The 26,747-nt window shown below is 40.2% G+C and overlaps 1 protein-coding gene across 1 annotated transcript in view; it reads left to right on the top strand.

Annotated features, from left to right (window-relative positions):
* CNTNAP2 (contactin associated protein 2) overlaps window positions 1-26,747 on the top strand; it is a 1,643,672-nt gene that overhangs the window by 1,257,493 nt on the left and 359,432 nt on the right. The gene's annotated exons all lie outside the window — the stretch shown is intronic.

The raw sequence follows: 26,747 nt of genomic DNA, 5'->3' as shown, positions 1-26,747 counted from the left end.
ATGTAAACTTGCAGAGTCACCAAGGAACTAGATCTTTGTTTTTCTACACAGAAAAGAGAATCAAGATGGCTGCTGCCCTCATAATTTTTAAGGTGACCTATTAAAATGGATTACTGAGTCTATGGAAAACTACACAGAACAACAAACCATGCTGATAGATAGATATAGATAAATATAGAAAGAAGGAAAAAATTATAGTAACAGTGATAGGTTCTGGTAACCCTGTATAATCTCTGGTCTCCTGCGTAATATGGCTATTTTTATCCTTCTTGTCTGGTCCCCTAATTAATACAACAGTCTTACAAGTAATCATTTAATACTAATAAAACTCTTCACAGAGTAAGATATTTCTCAAGGTAAATAGGGGGGCAAAATAGAGCCCTTAGAATGTAAGAGTTCAGTAACCAGAGGGCTGGCTCCAGGCACCAACGACTTGGGGCGGCCAATGGAAAGGGGCGGCACGTCCGAGTCTTCGGTGGCAATTCGGCGGCAGGTCCCTCAGTCCCTGGGAGCCAAGGACCCGCCTTCGAATTGCTGCAGAAGAATGAAGCGGTGCGATTGAGCAGCCGCCAAAGTGCCGCCCATCGGCTTTTTTTTTTTCCCCGTTCCACCACTTGGGGCAGCAAAAAAGCTGGAGCCAGCTCTGGTAGCCAGCACTACATATCAGTGTTTAGCAAACTGACATGCCAGGAGATCTGTAATGGAAGCTTTTGACTAATTAAAAGAAAGTTACCGTCTCACTTTGAAAAGACTTCAGTTTTATTTTTAAAAGCCTAAAGTCTATAGGCCGCATGCAGCTCATCAGGGTAATCTGATTGCGGGCCATAAGACATTTTGCTGACATCAACTGCTCGCAGGCACGGCCCCCCGCAGCTCCCAGTATCTGTGGTTCGTGGTCCTCCTGCATCTCTAAGCACACCAGATAGTCCAGTTCCTCCACTGATTATCTTTGCTTGCTAGTTGTGGTACTTCTCAAATGATCCCAGCACATTCTGTCAGTGTCTTCTGCCAGTTCTTCCTTGGCCTTCCTCACTTTCTCTTTTCTCCATCAGGTACCCAATTCAATGTTTGCTTAGTTTGTCTCCCATCTTCCATATGGTGAACATATAATATTTTTGATGATATTTTCTAACATCTTGCTCTGTCAGCTCCCTTACTTTCACATATGTTGTTTTGTCTTTCTATGCAATGTATAATATCTTCCCAGCCATCTGTGATGGGCAGCTTCCAGCTTCTTTTTTTGTTAGCCACTGTCATTGGCCAAGTCTCTGCTCCATACAATAGTGTGCTCAATACAATCTGACCTTTAGTTTGGTGTGGAGACCTCTGTTTTTGACCAGATGTTAGTCATCCTTCCAAAAGTGGTGTTTGCTTTTCCTGATCTCATACGAATATCTTTATCTCAGCCACCTTCAAATGTCATAGAATCATAGGGCTAGAAGGAACTGCAAGGGTTACCCCCTGCCAATATGCAGGATTTGTTGTGTCTAAACCATCCAAGACAGATGGCTATCTGGCCTCTTTTTGAAAACCTCCAGTGAAAGAGCTTTCACATCACACTCCCAAGACATGTTCCATTTCTTTTGCATTCACATACACCTAAAGATACAGACAGAACTCTTAGAGGCAAATGCAAGATACAGCAAAAAAGGACAAGAAATAAAGAAGAGATGCAGGCAAGATAGAAATGGCTGGGTTCAAGACAGGGCCGGCTCTGGCTTTTTTGCCGCCCCAGGCAAAAATGCCTCCTGCCACCCCCCTCCCCAGCGCGGCAGGAGAGGGCACGGAGCCCGGCCGCAGGCCGCTCTCCGCAACCAGCTGGAGCACCAGGAGGAGGGCGGCGAGCCTGCCGCGGCTGCACTGGCGGCCGGAGCCCCGGGAAGAGGGCGAAGAGCCCGGCCGGGGCTCCGCTCTCCCCGGCGGCCAGAGAGCCAGGAGGAGGGCGAAGAGCCCGGCCGAGGCTCCGCTCTCCCCGGCAGCCAGAGAACCGGGAGGAGGGCGGCGAGCCCGGCTGGGGCTCCGCTCTCCTCGGCGGCCGGAGCCGGAGCACCGCCCCCCTCCAGGTGCCGCCCCAAGCACAAGCTTGGTGGGCTGGTGCCTGGAGCCGGCCCTGGTTCAAGAGAAGGCTGCAGAGGTAGAAGCAACACAGGAAAGTCTTCAAGCATATCTACAGAATAGTGAAAGACCTTTAAGGAGAACCCAGACTGTCACAGGTGCTGCCCATCAGGGACTCTCGTGGACTGTTGAAAATACATGAACAACCCAGACGATGGAAAGCACATTTCCATTCCATAACAGCCAATAAAATTAAAGCAGCTGTCAAAGGCCTCAAACAGGAGAAAGCTCTTGTGGTTCACATAATTCAAGCAGAGATTCTAAATGAGCAAGGGTAAATTCTGATTGAGTAGTTAATAAAACTATGTTATAAAATATGGTGAAAGAACAAGTGTCATATGACTGGGAAGATGGCATCATCGTGACATTGCCAAAAAAAAAGGGGTGATCTTAGTGCGTGAACTGAAGAGCTATCAGTCCCAGGCAAAATATTGATTACCGTGATGCTGAACAGAATGAAGATAGTGGTTGATGAAATATTACAAGAAAAAGAGGCAGGATTCTCTGTAGGTAGGTCATGTTGTGAGCAGATAGTCCCTCTTTAACAGATCACTGGGAAAGCTATTGCTTGGCAAAAACCCATCTTAATCAACTTTATTGATTTTAAGAAAGTGTTTGATAGTGTCCACATAGGGACCCTGTTGGAATGTCGCTAGAAGCTATGGGATACCAGGAAAGCAAATCAACATAATAAGGAGGTTATATGGTTGAACTAAATGCACAGTAAGATTGGATACTGACTTGGGTAAGTGGTTTGATCTTGTCACTGGAGTTAGACAAGAATGTATATTGTCTCCAATCCTCTTTGTGTTAGCAATAGAATGACTGATGGATAGGCAACAAAAGGCATCATGGACAGTATAAAATGCACCTTCCACGCTATTTCCTGTTCTAGGATTCCTCTTTTATATTCCTAAATCTCAGATTTACAGTCTGGGAGATGGGTCTGGGCTGTTGTCGCTTCTAGAACTGCTGCTACAGCAATAGTATTATTATTAATCATACATAAAACATATGTCAAGTTATCGTTGCAGCAGCTCTTCATCTTTTTAAGTGGCTGAGGGAAAAGGAAAGCTGTTGCTGCTGAATATTATATTTGATTTACTCTAGTCAGTTCTGTGTTGTTCATTTTGTATGGTGGACTCGAAAGGCCAGGGGAGTACGAGCAACCACATGACCAGGTATTCAGTTGGTAAAATGCTCCTTTGATCAAAGTTATTACTGAACAAGGAGAACCTAGAAAGTCTGTGAGGAAAGGACTGGTTGTAGTCATGCTGACCACTAGATTTCTCTTTTATAATTTTTCCTTTTCCATTTATTTTGTGAAACAAACTGTGCCTTATAGATAAGTGTGTGATTGTACTGTGTGTTAGCTTTGCTCTGCGTCTTTGCTGTACTTTAAGGATAAGGCCCCAGGAAGTGGCTTGCATTTGTTGCAACCTGAAGTGCTATAGAGGATTGTGATTTGTATCTAGCTGGTGCTGTACTGAAGTTTTTAAAGAAAGAGAAAATACATTTTTTCCTTTTCCTTATTGACTACAAGTGACGGTGACTCTCCGTGCAGCTGGCATTGTAATTATAAATGAAATCTGTGCCCTTTTGAAAGCATTCAAAAACAACAAAAAATATTTTCTCAATCATCCTTTCTTTGTTTTTAAGGGTTATGCATCAGCTTTGGGGAATCATTTTGGTAAGAGGTGAATGATGTATGTGTAACTCAGCCCTGAGATGAGGCTACAGACTTTTCCCTTTTCTGCCCAGGGTTATGGGTCCTGGCTTCACTTATAAAGACTCTAGCGCCTTCACCCAAGGAAATCCTTCTTAGTGCAGATGTAACCTACACCCCTCCTGGATGTGGTGTTCTGTCCCATTGAGTGGCACCGAGACCACTTAGAGAGAGAGAGATTAATGAGTCTGCTTTACAGCCTTAGCTAACAGCGAGTTGGCTTTTAGCTCAGGTGATAGAGGTTCATGTCCTAAGATTTAGAGGCCCTAGGTTCGATCCCACCTGCCAACGACCAGGGTCGGTTGGTGTTGTAAGAGGGGGCTCATCTGGGATTTCAACTGGTAAGTCTCTGAAGCTTGGGACATGCTTCCTCAACTGGAGAAGTATGTAACCCACACAGCTCCTGAGTGTGGTGTTGTGTCCCATCTAGTGGCACTGAGACCACTTAGAAAGAGATTAATGAGTCTGCTCTCGAGCCTTAGCTAAGAGCCATATGGCTTTTGGTTCATGCAGTAGAGGCTCATGCACTAAGCTCCCAAGGTCCCCGGTTCAATCCCGTCTGCTGACGACCGGTGTTTGTCAGTGTTGCACAGAGAACTCAGAAGTATGTCAGTTAGAGCACAAATAATGAAATATCTATCACAGCTCTCAGAGTAACAGACAAACACATAGCAAATACCTTAAGGTCAGTCCCATGCTGTGCTCTTTGCTATGAGCCATTGTAAGTACATAGATGTGCAATATGTACCTCAAAGGTAGCCATCAAATTCCACCAAGCCCAGAGGTCTCCAACAATGCTCCATCTCCCCCTGCCCTCCTCCCCTAAATAGTGTTTTTATTTGATTACTTAAATAAGTATTTTGCTTTTATTTTTATCCCCCTTCTCACGCTCTAAACAAGAGACCTTTAACCAGGGCCATCCTTACCCATATACAAAGTATGCAACTGCATAGGGCACCAGGAAATGTGGGGTACCAAATTTCCTGGTGCCCTGCACAGTTGCGTGCTGCTCCAGCCCCTGCTCCGCCTCTTCCCTATGGCCCACGCCTCTGCTCTGCCCCAGCCCCGCTCCCACTCCACCCTTTTCCCAAAGCCCCCACTCCTGCTCCACCCCCACCCCGCCTCTTCCCACCCCTGCTCTGCCCCAGCCCCGTCCCCACTCCCCTGAGGAGTGCAGCAGGGCTGGGCCTGCACTCACTGGCAATGGGAAGTGCAGCATCCCGGGCGCAGCTGCGCTGACAGTGAGTGCTGGGGGGTGGTTCCCCCCTCTCCCCCAAGCCAGCCCCGCCCCGCCAGCCCCGCGGAGGCCTGCCCCCCCCCCCACACACACACACTGGGGGGACTGCGTAGGGCCCCAGAATAACTAGGGATGGCCCTGTTTTTAACCAAATAACAGGCACCTATCAGAGATTGGCTAGAACTAAAACCCAGGTTTCAGAAGCCCCCTAACTTAGAAGAGATTGATATCCAGATCCAAGTTTTTGTGACCAAAGCCCACTCCTAGTTTGGATATATTCAGACAAACTTCAATTTAGATTCTTATCCAATCCAAACTTTCTGAAGTTCAGCAAACAACGGTTAATAATAACCAGAGGTTTTCATTACAAATCCTGACACAATTCAAACTTTCTTGGTTTCATGTTTCTTCACATATTCAAAATTCTGGCAAGTTTAATCAAACAATCTGTTAAGATTCCACGCAAAGCCATGTGAAATGTAGCAATGTGAATCTCAATCAAGTTTTGCTCCAAATTTGAGTTTGCTCAAGCCCAAAACTCAGAATAAAACTCATGGTTTGCAAACACATGCAAAATGAAGAAATAGATAACACAAATATCTATAAGCCAATTTAGACATGTTTTTCACAACTCTGGTTAATTACCCAAAGGAGCGAAAAAACACAGATCAGCTTAATTATTGTACTTCTCTTTATTCAAATTATACTGAATCCCCCTAATGCATAATTTAATAAACTGTTAATATCTCTCCATGGTTATTATATTATATGAAATTCAATAAGAATACAGTCCAACTACTTTTGCTAAATGTATGTTGTATGTTTCTCATTTAGGGATGATTAACGAATTATTTACAAATAGCTACACACAGGCCAATATCCACTGGAAATTATTTATTTCAGACTGATAGATGGCCCTAAATCGATCAGGATCTATCTATTTAAAACTTCTGACACGTTGAATTGTATTTAGGTTGTATTATTAAATAACATTATTTAAACATTAGGCCTAGGAAGCACCTAGTCAAAGTGAAAAAGCATAAGATTAAATTCTACTCTGTCCAGATAGCAGAGGACAAATGAGGAGTATCGAATGCAGTAGGCTGGGAGTTAGTTTGCACATATACTAGACAAATACAGTTAATCAGATCTGCAAGAATCATAGTCAAATAGTCAACATGATGTATTATGCGTAGATAAATGTTTGTACATCGCATTACTTTGTCAGTGCAGTCAGATTTAATAAATATGAATGGGTTCACAAATTCAGTTTGCTATTCAAATTATGAAAAAAAACCCTTCACACGAAGAGTCAATACTGTATTCACCACTTGCATCCCTTCCAATTATCTGTTACTTATCTTTGAATAACCAGATGTACAATAAACCAGATTGCATTGTACATGGCAAATCTAATGTGTATTATAAGTAGGTTTCCTATGTATGTCAGTTTTTAGTCGCTTCCTATGTTAGTTCATTTTTAGGCATTAATATTTCTTACACTCACCCAGTATATTTTAAAGGAGGGAAAAAAAGAACTTTATGTACTCATATTGTAATAACTCACAAATACTGGAGACTTCCCTCTCTCTAACTCTGCTGATATGAAACAGCTCTCTTTAGAGCACACTCCTCAAAACAACAGTAAAAGAAGCATTCCAGATTTAATGGCAATACACCTTTCTAGGTTCATTTTGTATTCTACTATACTGTGCTTTACCAGCATAGTTTAATAGACAAGGCACTGGACTGGAAGTCAAGAGACCTGAGCTCTATTTTTGACAGTGCCATTGACTTCCAAATCACTTAAAACCTTTGTCCAATATTTCAAAAGTGACAAGATTTTGAAAGCCTCAATTTTGGGATATCTGTCTGGAGAAACTTTAAAGGGGTCTGATTTTTAGAGTGGGAACTCAGCAATTTCTGAAAATCTGTCTGCTTTAAGGTGTCTCAGGTTGGACACACAAATATCGAAACATCCCAAATCACTAGTCAGATTCACAAATCTTGAGCTTGATGTCAGTTTCCCCATCTGTACCATGAAGCTGATGATTCTTATCCATCTTCATAAATTCCTTGACAGTTCTGGATGAAGACTGCATATTTCTAATTTAGACAGCATTTTGGAGGAAAGGGACTTATTTCTTTGGCATAGTTTTCCTTATCGTACAGCATTGTATACATCCTCATCCTTGGATCCCAAAAGAGCATTATGGAAAGGGAATACTGTACTCAGTGGTTCTTCTTTTATTCTTAAAGCAAGTGATGGTCTGGGAGTAATACTGTGGAATGCTCACCTCACTAACCAAGTGTGTGACTCCTGGATCTGAGAGCACTGGGAACACTCCTTCCCTTCCCCCTTTCCATTGTCCTTAGTTGGGGAAGGGAAGGAGTGAGGGAGTGGGGAAACTTGAACTCCCACTAATTCCTTCTCTCTTCCAATGGCTTGCAGTGGGTATGTGTGGGAGGGGAGCGAGATGTTTCCAAATGCATCTGGTTTCTGAGCTTGTCCTACCCACTCCTACTGCCATTGGATTACTGGGAAATGTCAGACTGACTGACTGGCTCAGTTAGTCATCCTCCCTAACCCCAATATGTGATCATAGAATCAGTAATTGCCCATTATAGGAAATGAATGAGACCAGAGTCTTCTCAAAGGGCATATATATAGTAAAGAAATTGTGTGTTTGTGTGTGTGTTTGTGTGAGAGAGAGAGTACAATATGCAAGTAAATCAAGTAGTTTCACAGTCTGTGCTTGAATTTAAACAGAAAAGGAAAGGTGGGATAGCAATATGGGCATTAAGTCCTGTTAATACAAAATATTGTTATGCTTAGCAGACGTATATTTACACATGCAAATTACAGCCTGCTGAGTTTCAAATCAATGAGCCAGTGATGCCCAATGAGCAGCAATGATATGTTAGCAGAGAGAAATAAAATTAAAAAGAACACCTGCCTGATATCTTGCTGAGCCAGGGCTTTCATCCTCTGTACTGAGTTGGGAGATCTGAGACCCAGTGGAGGTGCATTAGAATTTTTACCATCATGCCATCATTTTACATTTCATCCCTGTAGCTCATTTGATAAATGTCTTTTGTTTGAAGGTGCGCAAGAGAAAGAAAGACTGTATTGTTTGCTACTTTTAGGACGTTAAAATGCCAATAATTTCCTTATAAACTCTGCCTTCGTAAGATGTTCCCTGGATGCACTTTCTAGCCTCTGTCCTCTGGTTAAAAGAATTTAGTTTATAGGGATGGGGAGGGGGGGAATTATTAGGGCTTGTCCACATTGACTTAGTGCACGTCAAGACAGGGAGAGAATGCAGAGTGCTTTAGCCTGCTGCACACTAAGTCACCGTGTGGCCCCTGTTACCGTGCACTAAAATTCTGTAGCATGCTTTCACATATTGGTGCTTCAAGTAGCCATGCATAAGTGTGCACTACAGAGCTTTTAGTGTTTGGTTCCAGGGTCCACACGGACTGTCAGTGCAGAACAGCTTAGAGCACTTTAGAGGTAGACCTTGGCTTGCCATGCACTGACGACCAGGTAGATAAACTAGGATATGGATTATATTTGCATTCAAAAGTCCTATTACATGGGTAATATTGGGGGATATTCCTATTTGATAAATCTTACATTGGAAATAATATGAGCGAACGTCATCCGCACTAGGAGAAAGATGTTTTTTACCATGTGTTAGCCAAGTCCTAGTGTGGACATAGCAATTGACCTGCTAGCATGTGTGAAAACTATAATTGTAATGTCCACATTAGAATTTTACCATGTGTTAGTTGCCACATTTCAGCTTGGGGCTTGTCTGCAGGCTCGTTCCCAGCAAGCTGCGATGTGAATCTACCCCCTAGTAACCCGCCATACACTGTCATGTGGATCCTATTGACACTCATTAACAATTTGTCAGTGTGGTTTGATTTACTCCAGTTTCACACCTCAGCAAATTAAATATTCCTGTAGAGAAGCCTAAAGTGTGGACACACGCTAAAAGGGACAAAAGCCAAGGCGCACCTGCTTCTTGGTGAAAGAGTAGTGCGTTAGCTAAGGTTTCTATGAGCACAAGTTGCCTGTGTGCAGTTTGTGATCAGCTCTGTTCAAGCAAACATACCTTGTGTACATCTTGTAAATAAACAACATTAAGGAAATACTTGATTTCATATTACTGATTTCTGCTCCAAATGGAAGATTGAGCTTGCAAAGGTCTAAAATCTGCTACTGCTTGGCAAAGGGGCAATACATCTATAATCAGAGTGGAAGCTTACTCCTGACTCATCATTTGATTTTACTCTCGCCTTACACTGGCAAAGCTACAGTGTCCTCAGTGGGAATTTCCCAAAGTAAAAAGTGAGTAAAAATCCATGATGTGTGTGTGTTTATATATGTATATATACACACAGTGTATCTTCCATAAATTATTAAAAATTCTCTCAAACCAATACTGAAGGATGTTAATGAAAGGATAAGAAAGCTGTATTTTAGGAGATTAAAATGCTGTTAATTTCTGTATGCATTTAAGATTAATAAACTGCTAATTAGGGTATGCAAATGAGGACTCTCTGAATTCCATCATAAACATTCACTAGTACCTTATCCATAAATCACATTCAGTTAATGTATTTTTGTTATGTAATTGGAGAATAACAGATTTATGAGCCAGTCCAATTAGGTCTAATTTACATGTGTATGGAATTTTGTAATAAAGTATTATGAACCTAATATGCAAGTCAGAAGAAACTAATTATAACATGTATTTGCTTTAGTCGGATGAAAGAAAATTGAACTTCGTCTTAAAAAATTACTGCTACATGCTTGAGGCAGAAGTAATAACGAAAAGAGTTTAGAAATCCCAACTTTTTTTCCTTAAAATATTATATGTAGATATTGTTAAAACTCTTGTAATTTGTACTACACAGATTTGCAATTTGCTATGTCTTAAGGGCCAAATTCACCAAATAAGATACTCTATACCTCCTGGGGCATCCATGCTGACTGGGTTGCTATGGAGGACAAAAAACTATTTCCAGCTTTGTGGCATGGCCAGGAGTTATTAAGTCACTTGACAGCAAACAACCGTAGAGAAGATGCTCTCATGCAAACGAGCTCCATACCTTGCATCAGCTTTGAGAATCTGGAGATTTTAGCATCTCTTCAACCTGGGTGTTCTGTTTGCAAGAGTTCCTGTGGCCTTCAGGCTGAATATCCCTCCTGCCTGGGTCTAGTGAGGAAATTGACAGGCCAAATGTTTTTAATGTTAACTGAAGGAAGTATGAATGAGGGGCAGGAGTGAGAACCTTTTCTTCCATCCGTGGTGCATAGAGTCTTGCTGTGGATGGCAGCAATTAGAAGTCATATGAGGAGTCTTCCTCTGTTTTCAATATCATCCCCCCCATTCCCTACAAAGTGGAAAATTTAGGTCCTAGAAACATTTTTTCTTTACTAGCCGAGTTCTGAAACATTCTGGCTTTACTTTGGTGTCAGTCCTTTGTCATTATTGGATTTTCGTTTGATTTACACTGGTGTAAAATCTGAATCAGTTCCACAGCCTTCATGCTGGGAAGCCTTTATGACACTGAGCCAGGGAAGAGTATAATTTTGGGGAGCTGCAGAATGCTTGATTCAGCATCACATGGTCACTCCTGAAGATGTTCTTACCCTTTCTGATAGGAAGCCACATTCAGGTGATGAGTTTGAGCGTGGTATGGTCTATGTTTTTTAAGCTATTAGTTAAAGAAATTATCTATTATCTTTTGTTTAATATTCCATATTAAAGTGATAATTTCAACCAGTATGGTGGTGATGGCAGCTTTACAAATTTTAGGTAGGACTCATTTCCATCCAGTTCCTCTCCGATGATTTATTGCTACCACCAAATCATGACCTCCAGTGATCAAACATTATTTATATGCAAATGCAAGGAGTATGGGAAATAAATAGAATGATCTGGAAATATTAGTATATAAGCTAAATTATGACTTAATTGACATCACAAAGATTTGGTGGGATAAGTCTGATGACTGGAATATTGATATCATTCTGGAGTGTATTAACAGAAGTGTTGTATGTAAGATACAGGAAGTAACTGTCCATTCAGCACTGGTGAGGCCTCAGCTGGAGTAATGTATCCAAATGTGGATGCCACACTTTAGCACACATGTAGACAAATTGCAGAGAGTCCAGAGGAGAGCAACAAAACTGATAAAAGATTTAGAAAATCTCATCTATGAGGAAACATTTTTTTTAAAAACTGGGCATGTTTAGTTCTGAGAAACAAAGGCGGGGGGAAGGGGGGACGCTGATAACAGTCTTCAAATACATTAAGGGCTGTTATAAATGGTGGATGGTGATCAATTGTTCCCCATGTCTGCTTAAGGTAGGACAAGAAGCAATGAAGGCTTAGTCTACAGCAAAGGCGATTTAGGTTAGATAACAGGGAAAACTTTCCAACTTTAAGAACAGTTAAACTCCGGGATAGGCTTCCAGTGAAGTTTTAGAATTACCATCACTAGAGGTTTTTTAAGAACAGATTGGACAAACACCTGTCAGGAATGGTCTAGATTTACTTGGTCCTGCCTCAGCACAAGGGGTTGGACCTGATAACTTCTCAAGGTCCCTTTCAGCCCTAAAAGTCTATGATTCTACTCGTGAGCTGATTAGGTAGAGGGAAGTTGCAATGATCCCACACAATCTCCTCCAAAATGTTCTAGCTGGTGTGCAGAATTTGCCCCTTTGCGGCACAATAAGTAGGTTTCTTACCAAGTCCACAAATTCATGCAGAGCCCTCCCTGTCAGTTCTGAGGCCTTATGGAAACACAGTTCCTTTGGCACTACACTGCCAGGGTTATTTCCACCAGGGGCTTCCCCCAGAACCGTTCATAAAGAGGGACCCAACTGCTCACTTTCATTTCTGATGGGTGCCAGGAGAAGCAATGCACTTGCTACCACACCTACTGAGACCCTCCACTCCTTCCCCCTATTCATATATTGGATTCAGTGTAATGGAGGATCATGCCCTGAGGTGACTGACACTCTAGGGTACGAAATGATACCTCTCTAGGGAAAGTGATACCTGATTTATTCTTTTTGGAGAGAAAAGTTTGGAGAAGGAATGGGTAAGCTGTTATAGAAATTAAACTGGATTTTTTTAAAAAAAAGCAGCTTATAGCAAGTTTTTACATGAGCTATTGGAAGGCTGAAGTAGTACATTGCATGTTTTTCAGATATGTTTTAGCCCAATTTAAATCTCATCAGATTAAATAAAAGCTTATTGAAAGTATTAATCATGAGTTAAAACCATTTGAAGTACTTTGAAATTACCAGGCAACATATTTATCAGAAAGTATGTTAATTAAATCACAAAACATTTTGATAAGTGATATAAGAGAATAAAAAGGAATTGTTTGGACAACTTTTCAGCTAATTCCTCTATACATCCAATATGTGTTCGTCTTTGGCCCTTCAGTGTTAAATCACTGGAAGAATAATAAGATCATCCTATTATTTCAAACCACCACCATCTTTAAAGAATGTGACAGGGACAGTTTATCAACAAATTAGCTACTTTATGAACGACTAACCAAGGTGGCCATCTTTTACTTAAAATGGGATGGGAGCTGCTGCTATTCCTTGATTATACTCACATCAGTGAGAACTGTGAATAGGGACATTTTTATCATACTGTCTTTTAGCTTATACTTTTTTTCCACTAAGAAGTTTACTGTAGGATCTTGCAGTAATCTCATTTCAATCTTTCTACTAGTTAGTTTTTACTGTTTTGAGAGAGATTTGCTAGGTTAACAACACAGAATACCTACAGAACCAATACCATCTCTATGGATGCTAAAGCTTTATAAGATCAACCTTGGCATCTACATAAGTTTAAAAATTTGAATTAGAGGTGGCCTAAAACTTGAATAATTTATATGAACCTCCTTTATCCTCTTCCATTAGTAAATACCAAGTGCAAAATTCTGGCTTCATTAATGTCAATGGCAAAACTCCAACTCACTTCACCGAGGCTAGGATTTCACCCCAAGTGTCTGTCTGAAGTGGTATCTGGACCCAATCTATTCCTGACCAATCTACTTGCAAAACAAAAACCAACACAAAAAGGTTTTCCAAAACCAGATTGATGTTTTCTCTTCACTAGAAAAAACAGTCTGGTTTTCAGTGGCCACCATGGATATGAGTTCAGAAATGCAAATACCTGAGTGCAGATGCTTATCTGTCTTTCAAACTTGTGACTCTGATGGATGTTTAAATTTACACCATGTTACCTTAGCTTTTTCAAGGAACAATGTTTGGTTAACAGGAATGGCATAAAGTGGGAAAGAGCATAAGCATTTTAGTGTTTTCATAACATAGTGCTTGACAGCATCTAAGGTGTAAAGGGTATTTTTTATTTCATCTGCTGTGATACTTTGTGGCATCTATTTTCAGCTGTACAAAACAGCTCTGTTTAAAGACTCTGTTAAAGCAAATAAAGCAGTGAAGAAATTCCCACTTGGGTTTGTTGACCATATGCTGTAGCGGAGACCTCTTTGAATGCCACAAATTAAAATCCTCAAGCCTTAGCTTGGCCAAATATTTTACCCCCTGAATAAAGAAAACAGATTTGAGCAAGGTGGCTGCCAAGACTGGTCTTTTTGCTAGATGTAAAGTGGCAGAGCTCCTGTTCCTGCAGGCGGTTTTAGGGTGTCATCTTGTAGCTTTTCAGAGTTGTAAGAGCCTCAAAGTGAAGCTGATCAGTTTTGAAGCTCTTAAAAGATCTGAGGTGACTTTTTCAAACAGGTGAGAGACATAGAAACACTGCTTCACTTTCTGTATATTGCACTCTAAGTGGTTACAAATTGTACAATATAATTGAATCAATTATACTTCGTTTCTCTCTGGGGAAGTGTTGGTTTACAGGCTGATTTATGGGGCACTCTGGTTACAGGCAAATGTCTTCATGCACATTAGAACATGTGTGTCAGTGGGAAAACTTCTTTACAGGATTTGTAACACAGATAAGGAATTGGTGCCCCACCATCTTCTTGCCCCTTTGACACAGCAGCATATCAGAGGAGATGTGCTTTTTAGTCATGCAATAAATCCTTACCATAGATTGAAAGTGAAATTTGGAACTCATGACGCTTCGTAGATGATGGCTAGTATCCCAAGTGCCCTGAGCCAGCTAGTTCAGCCCCTTGGAAAGGAGACAATATATTACGTTTTGATTCAAAAGTTGAAGACGGTATGAAGGATTAAAATTTGAAAATATATTGCTGAACTGAGAGGATATGCAGTTGTTCAGACAGTTTTGTGTAGACATACAGAACAATATATCACCATACCGATTTCTAAACAAAAAGGAAGGGATGGAAGACCGTTATAGGTAGGTATACTTAATCTTGCCTCAGAATGGGAGGCTGGACTAGATTACCTTTTGAGGTCCCTTCTAGCCCTACATTTTTTGTGATTTTGTGTAAGATTATCTCTGCTTTTTCTTTTACGCAAAGTTGTTGTTGTATGGGATTCCTCCCAAACCTCACAATAATAGTAAATATATATGTTCATAAGTGTTACTTATCATCTGCTCTGTTATGGGCTTGTGATACTTTCTCAGGGCATCCAGAGTTATAGGTCACCCCAGCCTCAGCACAAGAGAGATTTGCTGGTGCTAAACTGGATGACAACTCCCTTTCACCCCAGTCTGTTAGACATACCAGACCAACTTCTCAGGACTCTGCCAGCCCTTACTTTGCCTTGCAGGTTAACTTTTGGTGTACCTCAGTTCCCAAACTTCCCAGAAGCATCACCCTGCAATGTTCAGCCCCTTTTACTGGACACTAACAGTAATTACCAAGTCTACAGCCTCCAACTAGGCAGTATTCACACCAGCTTATTTGATTCATCTAAGAAGCAACACATTACCTAATATCATAGCACTGCGATGACTTTATAGTAAAAAGAGAATAAGCTTATTAACAAAGAACAGAGATTCACAAGTGAGTATTGTAAGAATAATGGAAACAGTGATGGTTGCAAATAAAATGAAAGTATAACTTCTAAGAGACTAATCATAACCAAAACCTTGATCTAAAACAATTTCTCATCTCAACAATCTCTCAACAAAGGATCCAACTTTCATGGATGCAAAAAGCACTGTCCTTTTTGAACTCCGTGATGGATGACTGAGAGGTTCTTTTTCATTCTTCTTATAGTCCAGCAAACCTTTCTCATCTTCCTGTCAACTTGTTCTTCCTGTTTACCTCAGATGCAGATGAACTCTCGTTGTATTTGGTTTATCCTGCTTAATTTACATCAGCAGACAGGTAAATCAATATTCCTTTGTCATGGACAACCATGTTTTATCAACCCTGCCTGGTTATGTAGTTTAAACATAGTTTTAGTACATACATACAACTTCTTGACTAACATCCAGACATACATCTTGCAATACATATGATGACCACTATGACATTAGTTTTAATTCGATACCTCACACAACATTCTTTATAGCTAAATACTATGACTACAATATGTGAAGTGTAGGGAGTCTGTTACATGACAGTGAACCCTTTGGCATTGAGGGTCTCTTGGGGTGACAGTGCTATTTGTACATCAGCTCTGTTACCGAGTGGCTCTCTCTAACATATTGATTTTGGACTGATGGGTATTACTTGCTGGCACACAAGGCTGCTGTGTTAGTATTATGTGCAGAAGAAAGATTAAATTTTGTCCAGTGTATTCCTAGGAGGAGCCTCAGTGAAGGAAAACACAATTTTATTTTATTTATTTTTTTACCTCTATGAGCTGCCAAGAAGGCCCTTAATAGAGCTTCTTTGGTATTTCTTCTATTACACATATAATACCTTGGAGATGTGTTTTGAGCATGGTGAAGTTTTTTTTAGTTAAACCCAGCATTTTTCACTTAAGTTTAGGTATTTTAAAATAGGGTCTGCTGAAGCTTAATATTTTTCTCTTGCCTTTGCCCTCACATTATTAGTCTCTTGAGGAAAATGTGTAATCTAGGTGTGAGGAAAAGTAGACTTATTTGGTAGATGTATACAGAAGCAGAGACCTGCCAAACTATAATAAATTGTTCGGAATGGGTTTTACCACTTTTAGTATCACACCAATCAATTCTGTGACATAACCAATTATGTTGTAACACAGCACATAAAAAGCTGGAGTTTAATTGTAAATTTGCTAGCAAACTTTATAGTATTTGTTAGTTTTGCTCATTCACCTATGTGGTACTTTGATGCATGACATATGAAATGCCTACATTCTGGAATAACCTTGGTATTCCCACAACCCTGGGCTTTAGAACTAGTGCATCATAAAGATGGCACATGTATATGTCAATTGGAAGTGGGGTATATGGGCTGAGCCCCAATTCTGGAGGTAGGGGATGGTTAAAAAAAAAAAGTAAGGTCTACCAACAAGTGTAATGTTGTCATATTCATGTGGATGCAAAAAGGAGGTGGTATTTAGTAATGCAAAATATGCAAGATCAGTCTTAAATCTGAATCAGTGTGGGTGGGCAGGGTAGAAAATGTGAGTGAGAGGGCAGGTGTGTTGGCCAGTGCACTCAGCAAAAGCCAGTTACAAGAATAGCTCACAAACACAGCATTGGTATAGCAGCTAAACCAAAAGACTCCAAGATAGAAAGAGAAAAGGCAACTCTGTCAGCTGTTTATGTCACCATACAAAGAAGTCTTATAGAAGATTACACCGATTTAAAATGATCATAGAAATAATTTTACTGATAGCTGATAATATGGGGTGATTATCAGGATGTGGAGCCTCCTCTCCCCAGAAAGTATTCTGTGAGCTCCAAGGTTCATAGATATTTCATGTAAGTTCTTTGGTGCAGGGACCATCTTTTTGTTCAGGGCCTAGCACAGTGGAGGTCCTGAACCATGTTTATAGACACTACTGCAATAATAATAATAATTAATAATAAATTAGTAAATGCCCGCTGCTATATTGTGGGGTGCAAGTCAACCTATCTGTGCAAGCATCCAACAACTCTGACTGGTACATAGTAAGTTGGATCCATGGCCCTGTCTTCACCTCGATATGTGCCCCTCCTCCCTCCCAGGACAGTAGGAAGTCATAGCCCCTGTACTTCTCTGAGCATAGGAGTTGCAGTTTCACCTGATCTTTATGCTGACTGCACAAGAGCAGTGAAAAGCTTTTTATGCCATCACCATACATTCATGTAATGGCAAGGAAGACTATGGCCCATTGTAATGAATTAATAATATATTAAAATATTTTGCATTTAAATAGACTACAAGGAGTGCCTTAGACTCCCTACCAAATAAATAGTCTACTCTATATATCATGATAAATATATGCAACATATATTGTCATTATTGAAAATATATTTTCAACACTATATTATGCAAAAATCTGTCTAGAATATGTAAATTATTCAGAATATATTGAATATATACACAATATCTTTACGGCCATCTGATTTGTAAAATACAGAGGTATATATTTATAAACCTGAAGGAAAAATATGTCTGACATAACTAATTCTGGTATGATATATTGCCAATGCAGTATATTGTTAATATATTCATTTAATTACAGGCACACATACAGCTATGTTAAAAGAAAATTATTAAGGTTGCCAAGTCAATCACTCAGAAGTTAGGAAAAGCCAGAATTATGGCTGCTTGTGCAACGTTAATTCAGTCCCTTTGTACATATGCATTATAATAGTCTTTAATTACATGATCAAAATGGGCAAAACCCGAGGAAATAATCTGCTCTTGCATTTAATCTGAGTCAGGTGCAATGAGATTAAATCTACACTTCAGTGCCTAGGGTTCTTTTCGATTAGATAGAATTTTATTATAGATTCATTGATTCCAAGGCCTGAAGGGACCAGTGTGATCATTGTGTAAATTATTTATTAAGCACCAAACATAGTCGTAGTCCTGGGCCTTGCCCCCAGGATACTTACACTATAAAATAGACAATAAAATTGAGAAACATGGGAGCATATCCTGAGCTGGTGTAAATTGTCATAGCTCCATGATAGTCAGGAAATTGATTTAACACAAAGCAGTGCAGGGGTTTGGAGAGTTTTTTTGAGCACAAGTATACCAGCACCTTCTTCCTTGATAGGTGAAAGTTGAAAGACCAACGGACGTGTTTTCAGGAAGAATTTCAATAAGGGCAGGGAAGCATCTTGGTTCATTAGACAAGGAAGGGATTTTTCAGACCTGGGGGGGGGGTAATAAATGGGTATGTACTTTGAGGTGACTGTCACCTTGTTCATCTACTAAAAAGCCAGTTTTTTGTAAGCGGAACCTCAGTGAGAGAGAATAAAGGGCTGAGAACATGTATTCATACCTCATAGTGAGACAAGTGATTATGAACCCAGCTCATGTTCCATTGTCTGTTGCTGCCTGGAGACTTTTTTTTAAAGGTCCTCTGTGCTTTGAATGTTGTGTTGAATCAGTATGTAAGATTACAAGCCAGTGAGCCTTCATAAATGATTAAATGTACACTTTGGATATTTTTGTATCAAAAGAACAGAAATATTTTCCTTGTTGAATCATCTTTAGTTAGTTCATCTTTTCTGTGTGTTTCAATGGAGGGTATAGTTGAAGCCCCCTTCATGCAATGCCAGTATGCTATATTGTCTACTAGGGGATCACTGAAGTCAATTTACAAAGCAGTAAACCTCTAACTTCATTAAGCTTCAAAATCAAATTTAAATAGTGACTTTTGACTGAAGTTGCCATAGTTCCTAATCACACATCTCTATGACCTGAACTTCTTTTTTAGGCCCAGCTCCGTGCTAAAAATAATAGTTTCTTTCGTATTTGATCATGCAATGTCAGTATTATATTCATTGCCTAGCACAATGTGGCTCTGATCCTTTTTTTAGTGTCTAGGCACAATGTAATTCAAATAATGAATAATAGTAACAGCAACCTGGGAGACCTCCCATAGAATACATAGAGAAGGTCCCTTTGCCTGAAGTGCACGTTGAACTCTGAGCATACGATAAGGCTGTCTTTAGCTTTACTAATGGAGAACACACTGTGACTGAAACAAACACACAACTTTTCAGGTAAATATGAGGAATAATTTCTACTTACATGGTAATTTTCACCATTGGAGCTCATAAAGCACGCACAATCCTATTTTGAACATTTTCACAACCTTCTCTGAGCAGGCATCTCATTTTGGCAACTCACATGGATGGAGCTTATTTTGTGGGCGGAGCTTGGAAAGTACCATCACCTTTTTCCCCCCAATTTCACCCTTGTTAAAGACAATATAAGTGAAATAGTTGTTCAGTCAGTTAAATCCATTAGAAAAGAAGTGGGATCCTGATGTTCTTAAGAGATCTTAAGTCTTCCCTCTGTTATGTTCCCATTGGAGATGCATTTTCAGTTCCAGAGTGAAGTCATTTGTATTTTTTTCATTGAACCTTAGCAGTGTCAAGACTGAAAATCAAAGGGCAAAAAATGGTTATTTTGCATCACTGAAGTGTATTCCTATGCATTAATTATTCATGAACCACTTGAGCATATGAGATTAAAGACAGCTGCTGTGGAAAGCAGGCTCTGGGGCGACAATTTCTATTTATGATGTCATGCCATGAGGTCCTATGAATAAACCAGTAGTGACAATCAATTGTATTCATCAGCAACAGATCATTTGAGAACACTGGCTTACGAAGGAGGCTTACTTAAATAGAAAAAAAAATCCCATTAAAATAAATTGCCTTTTGTATTCTCTATATGGAAGTAAACATTGCAGAGCTTATTAATTGATTTTGGGAGAAAAGGGAAACTAGATATAGTACATGATTAACATATGCTGACTTTGCCTCACTGAAGTGCTGGCTCATAAGTCCAGTGCTGCTGTCACAGACCAAATGAGCTTATTTGTCTTACTTTAGTCTCTGGAGGACAGTTGCCAACATCACAGAGCTGCTGTGTGCAGTCACATTAGCATCGATATGTACACATACCATCAAAGAAGTCTAGATAGTTTAACTTTGGAAAGTTTTTAAGGGAAAGTAGATTAATAAATAGATTACTATCTGAATGATGAATTGCTGTATCAGGTTGTACTGCAGGATTCTAATATTATATACATGAAATGTGTTTTGCTTGATACCAAGCAACAGAATTACCCTATTCTACTGCACTATGAGCTCAATTCTGCCTTCAGTAATATGGGTGTTACTCCCACTGAATTCATGCTACTGGGCATGAGTCAGACCCTATGTTAGCAAACTAGAAGATGTATCTTAACAAGATGCAAGATGTTTAAAGAGAGATACAAATAAAACAGCACTTATAGTTATGCATGCTGGGAGAGTCTCCCTGAACTTGTACAGCAAATAGCAACCCTCTTCACTCCAATCCTTCACTAAGGGATAGATTGTTCATGGATATGCAAGGGTGGTACAGGGTGTGAGGTGCCTCTCATCTCCTTGTGACTCCAGTACCTTTGAAGTCCAAGAACTTGGAAAGTGTCAAGGACTCTGCAGTGCAAGCAGTGCTAGCCTGTACAAAGGAAGCGGGGAGAAGATAGAACCAATGCCCAGACCGCCTCTGCACCAAAGAGAGGTGCTGACAAGTCTTAGATCAGACCACAGACAGAAGCCACACAGTGTCTGTTTCCCAGCTGGTGTGCCACTGCTCCACACAGCCTTCAATGCCTTCTAGGTTGCAGAGACTTAGCCCTCCAGCGAGGTCACTTACAGTTCTACCCTTTCCAGGGCACTCAGAAGTCCAAAATAATATTAAATAACCTAAACTCTTCCCATTCCTCCAGGAGATCTTTTAGGCACCGATCTTCCTCAGTCTCTAGCTCTAGCCAGCCTTCTCTCCCGAAGTGAGAGCCTTACATTTTTTCTCTCTGCTTGAGCAGGGCTCATCTTTTTGGGGGCGAGGGAGGAGTCCCTTTCCTGCTCCAGGTGTCTCAGTTTGGGCTAACTGGGCCTTCAGTAATCCATTAACCCTTCCTGCCTTGTATAGAGTCTTGTGTGCCCTGTTTAAGAATGAGGCAGGAAAGGCACTCATGGGAGCTCCAGGAGCCAATGTACCAACTTTAAGCAAATTTAATCCTGAGCCAAAAATGTAAGCAAATTAGCCCATGTTTTGTGCAGCTGAATAAAAAAGCCTACCTCTCTAATATATGCCTGTGGGAGTTGCAGATGCTCAGCACCTTTAAAGACAAGGTTCCTGTTATTTAGGTGCCTAAATGTGGATAATTTTATGTCTCTGCTTTTATGTAGCCAGGTTTGAAAATGTTGACCTTTCTAGAAAATCCAAAACACATATGCATGAGTATAATAAGTAGAATGAAGAAACCAGAGGAACTAGAATAGAAAGACTTGGGGGGAACAATGAGAATATGTCGGACAGCATGAAAATGGATGGAAGATCAGATATAAACAATAATGCTGGCTATTTATAACAACCAGGAGTGAAAAAGAAAGGAAGTAGAAGTAGCCTTGTTTGTCCAAGAAAGAAGAAACAACAACGGTGTGTAACACTTGAGGAACAAAAGCTAGAATATAATCTATAAATAGAAATTGGAACTGCATTAAGAACAGCTTCTTTTTAGGAATGTGCTATAGACTGCCAGATCACGAGGATCAGGAGAGTTTATGGGTAACGTCATGGTCCTATTGAAGTCAATGAGAATTTTGCCATTGAGTTGAGTGAGACCAGATTTCATCTTATTTGAGAATCTCACTCCTTAGATATGAGTATTCATATATTCATCATAAAGAAATGAGTCTGTTAGTATGTCTGTTAGCATGTTTGTTGGCATGCAGGCGAGGCAATCATCAAGGTATGGATGTTTACACAGTGAGTTACTACTGTACTTTCCCCCTTTAACAAACCAGTGGGATTGTAGAAGCTTTGCGAAGTTAGAGCTGAAGGTAGCAGTTTATGACCAGATTTCATGCCACAAAAATTCTCCTGAAGTTAGCATTAGAAGCATCATCTTTGCACAGTTGTGTTTTTTCCATGGGAGTGTCTGATGGGGGACTAATGCTGTTCCTTATAAATTTTCAGTGTTACGTGAATTTGTTACAAGGTGAATTACATAAACAAGAGCTGATCCTTTAGACTGGTATTAATAGGAGTTTTGATTGAGTAAGGACTACAGGCTTGGTCCCAAGTTCATAGCAGGAATAAATTCAATAAGTTGATTGAGTCTGTCACTCAAGAGATTGAAAGAGAATGACATGCAAAAATATTTTATATAATATTAAAATTGCTTCCCTTAAGTAATTAAATGAACTGAACAACAACAACTGGTTCCTATTAGCCTTTTACATGTGGTATGTTAATTACACACTTTGGTATTTCTCTGTGAATATGCTCCTTCTAAGTACCATAATGGAGCTAAGATCACAAGTGAGCCCTCCTTTATCTTGGGTAAAGGGCAGAGCAACAATGCAGCAATACCCCAGATCAGAGAGAAAAAAATTACCATTTTTTTTTTTAAATTAGAAAAACCAAAGAAGAAAATAACTTAAGGCTTGTTACTGAAGTCTATGGCTCACAAAGATGTGACACATGCTTGATTTCTGGGTTGCATATTACTTTGCAAACTATGAGTCAAGTCCTGAAGTCTTTACTCATAACATGTTTTAGTTCACTCTTTATACAGTTGAGGGATCTTTGATCTGGAGTTTCCCAGTAGCCAGTATTTAGCAGATAATTAGTTTCTCTCTGCAAGGCATAACTTCTAAAGGTTGAATTCAGAGTGGGTCATTTGCACTGTCCTCACCATCAGGTATTTCCTAGGAAATCTACTTTACACACATTGTTCCAAAAAGTCCTCATATCTCCCAGAGATCACATTAATCTGTCTTCCTGCTAAAGAAATTCCATACAATTCCACAATAGTACATAAATATTTGCATTTTAATGCAATGGTCCCCAAAGGTGTAAAACCGAATTCAGTAAGGTTTAACTTAATTCAGTAAAGCGTATCTTACTTCCATAAGGTTTGTTAGTACAGGATATTGTCAGTCCGTCTCATTACCAAATGTTGCTGACTTTTGGGGTAGAATCCTGGCACCATGGAAGTCAAAGGAAGTTTTGTCATTGACTTCACTGGGGCCAGAATTTCACCCTTGGTTTCTAATTGGGCCTTATGAGAAATATTGATCCATAAGTCAAAGACTACAGATAGCAGGAAGCAGTTGAATCTGTCTTGAAATGTCCACACAATTTATCGAGGCAAAATAATGTGTCTGTCATGGCTCATTCTTAGTCATTGCTAAGCAAGCAGAGTCAATATTATGCCAAGTAATGACATTATAGTGAAGACTATTGTACACTAGAGACTGAGCTGACATTGTCAAAGTCATTTCATACCAAACCTTGTGGCCACCCTTGTTACTCAGCTAAGAAATGTTCTATTTACTTCATAAATCTTAAGGAGAAAAGAGAAAATAATTTATTTTACCAGAGCTGCACAGAATGCTGCAGACAGGAGATAGCTTGATTATCATACGTTGAGGTTGTCATTTTGAGTTTTCGCAGTTATAAACCAAATGTTGTGACAAGAACACTGAGCAACCTTACAAAGAAACTGGTGTGTGTGGATTGCAGAAACTATGCAAAGCAAGTGTTTTTGTTTTGTTACACAAAACAATAACTTTACAGCTGTCACAGTTACAGGGCAAATGGTGATCTGGACTGTTTTAATCTCTCTTGAGGGTACTTCTTTGGGGACAGGTTTTGCTACCTTTCCACCTCTCCCTGGGTGGAACCACATGGTCCCACCACTCTTAAACTGGATCTCTGCACTGCAGCCCCCATTTGCCAAACATTTTAACCTGACAGACCCAACTCTGTTTGGCACCCATAAGCCCTTTTCTCTGGGGACCTGTGGCCAGAGAGTTGATTAAAACTACTAAAATGGAGTGTCTTCAAAACAAATTAGCTTTTAATTGCCAAGGGAGTATAGCATTTAGGAAAGCGAATTTACACAACAGAGTCCTATGTCCATATTTCCTTGCCTAAAGGTAATCTCTTTATCTGTAGCTCAGCTGGGTCCAAATTATTCCCATCTGTGGGACAAAGAGGGATGTTTTAAAGATGTTGAGCACCAAGTAATTTTATCACCCAAATTACGTAAATTTATAATCTAGAGAAACAAGAAATTGTAAGCAAAATCTACATACTTGTCTCTCTTAAGGGCAATTCAGGGACTTAACTCCCACTGTTTTAGTCTCATGAGGCTCTTTTCATGCCGTGGGACATGTAAAGTAAGCACAATAAAATAGTGATTGTTAATAATTATTAAAGAAAGGGGCAAAGCTAGAAAAGAATAAAAACAAAACAACATAAACCATAAATAACTGTTATGTCATTCCAGTCTTTTCTTAGTCCCTCTCTGTGGAAAGCCTTTAATAGAAATTATACCTTAAGAATGAGTCTACCCTGGAGGTGACACACTTAGATAAATTACAGCCAGAGTACACTGTTCCCCAAATCAGTAATGAGTCCTGTCTCAATGTATCAAAGATAAAGGCAACAGTTTATAGATGGGCAAAGGACTTTCATTTAAGGGTAGGTGAGTCCTGTTCAGTTGATCATGGATAATATAAACAGTTTATAAATGGACAAAATGAGCAATCATAACTTATGTCCTCTGAAAGCAAAGAAAGTATTTAACTCAGTTACTTAGAATGTTTTTTTTAAGTCTGGTCTTGAGACAAGCAAATTAATGAATATTATGAATCTTATATTCCAAATTAAATACTATTTCTCTAATTTTCACCAGATTAGCTTGTGTCTTCTCCAGAAACACATTTTCTAAATAATCTGATGTTTAACAGAAGTTGTTAATATCTTCAATTATAAGAGCATTTCAATATCACATTAAAATCATTACAAGAAAATTGTAAATCTAATTCCTTTGGCAGTGTTTTAGCAAATTCCATCTTGCCAATGCATGTTGTAGTCTCATTGCATATTGCAAAAACAAATCTGAATTGGAAAGTTATTGCTTTATTGTTCTTCCTGCTGCCTATTTGTTATTGTTGAGATGCTGCCATGAAGGTATGAGATGAGATGTTGCTTGTGTGACCTGCTGCTCACAAACAGGGAAGAATTAGTAGGGGAAGCAAAAGTAGATGGGAACCTGGGAGGCAGTGACCATGAGATGGTCGAGTTCAGGATCCTGACACAAGGAGAAAGGAGAGCAGCATAATATGGACCCTGGACTTCAGAAAAGCAGACTTTGACTCCCTCAAGGAACTGATGGGCAGGATCCCCTGGGAGAATAGCATGAGGGGGAAAGGAGTCCAGGAGAGCTGGCTGTATTTTGAAGAATCCTTATTGAGGTTGCAGGAACAAACCATCCTGATGTGTAGAAAGAATAGTAAATATGTTAGGTGACCAGCTTGGCTTAACAGTGAAATCCTTGCTGATCTTAAACACAAAAAAGAAGCTTACAAGAAGTGGAAGATTGGACAAATGACCAGGGAGAAGTATAAAAATATTGCTCAGGCATGTAGTAGTGAAATCAGGAAGGCCAAATCACACTTGGAGTTGCAGCTAGCAAGAGATGTTAAGAGTAACAAGAAGGATTTCTTCAGGTATGTTAGCAACAAGAGGAAAGTCAAGGAAAGTGTGGGCCCCGAGGGTGGTAAAGGAGTTGGCGGATGTGATTGCAGAGCCATTGACCGCTATCTTTGAAAACTCATGGCGACTGGGGGAGGTCCCGGATGACTGGAAAAAGGCTAATGTAGTGCCCATCTTTAAAAAAGGGAAGGAGGAGGATCCGAGGAACTACAGGCCAGTCAGCCTCACCTCAGTCCCTGGAAAAATCATGGAGCAGGTCCTCAAAGAATCAATTCTGAAGCACTTAGAGGAGAGGAAAGTGATCAGGAACAGTCAGCATGGATTCACCCAGGGGACGTCGTGCCTGACTAACCTAATTGCCTTCTTTGATGAGATAACTGGCTCTGTGGATGAGGGGAAAGCAGGGGACATGTTATTCCTTAACTTTAGCAAAGCTTTTGATACCGTCTCCCACAGTATTCTTGCCAGCAAGTTAAAGAAGTATGGGCTGGTTGAATGGACTATAAGGTGGATGGAAAGCTGGCTAGATCGTCGGGCTCAATGGGTAGTGATCAGTGGCTCCATGTCTAGCTGGCAGCTGGTATCAAGGGGAGTGCCCCAAGGGTTGGTCCTGGGGCCAGTTTTGTTCAATATCTTCATTAATGATCTGGAGGATGGCGTGGACTGCACCCTCAGCAAGTTTGCAGATGACACTAAACTGGGAGGAGTGATAGATATGCTGGAGGGTAGAGATAGGATACAGAAGGACCTAGACAAACTAGAGGATTGGGCCAAAAGAAATCTGATGATGTTCAACAAGGACAAGTACAGAGTCTTGCACTTAGGATGGAAGAATCCCATGCACTGCTACAGACTAGGGACCGAATGGATATGCAGCAGTTCTGCAGAAAAGGACCTAGGGATTACAGTGGATGAGAAGCTGGATATGAGTCAACAGTGTGCCCTTGTTGCCAAGAAGGCTAATGGCATTTGGGGCTGAATAAGTAGGGGCATTGCCAGCAGATCGAGGGACATGATCATTCCCCTCTATTCTGCATTGGTGAGGCCTCATCTGGATTATTGTGTCCA

The sequence above is a fragment of the Malaclemys terrapin genome, chromosome 2 (genome assembly GCF_027887155.1).
Source record: "Malaclemys terrapin pileata isolate rMalTer1 chromosome 2, rMalTer1.hap1, whole genome shotgun sequence".
In the NCBI taxonomy this organism is placed as follows: domain Eukaryota; kingdom Metazoa; phylum Chordata; order Testudines; family Emydidae; genus Malaclemys; species Malaclemys terrapin.
The sequence above is the reverse complement of the archived record's forward strand: the minus strand, read 5'-3'. Positions and strand labels throughout refer to the sequence as shown.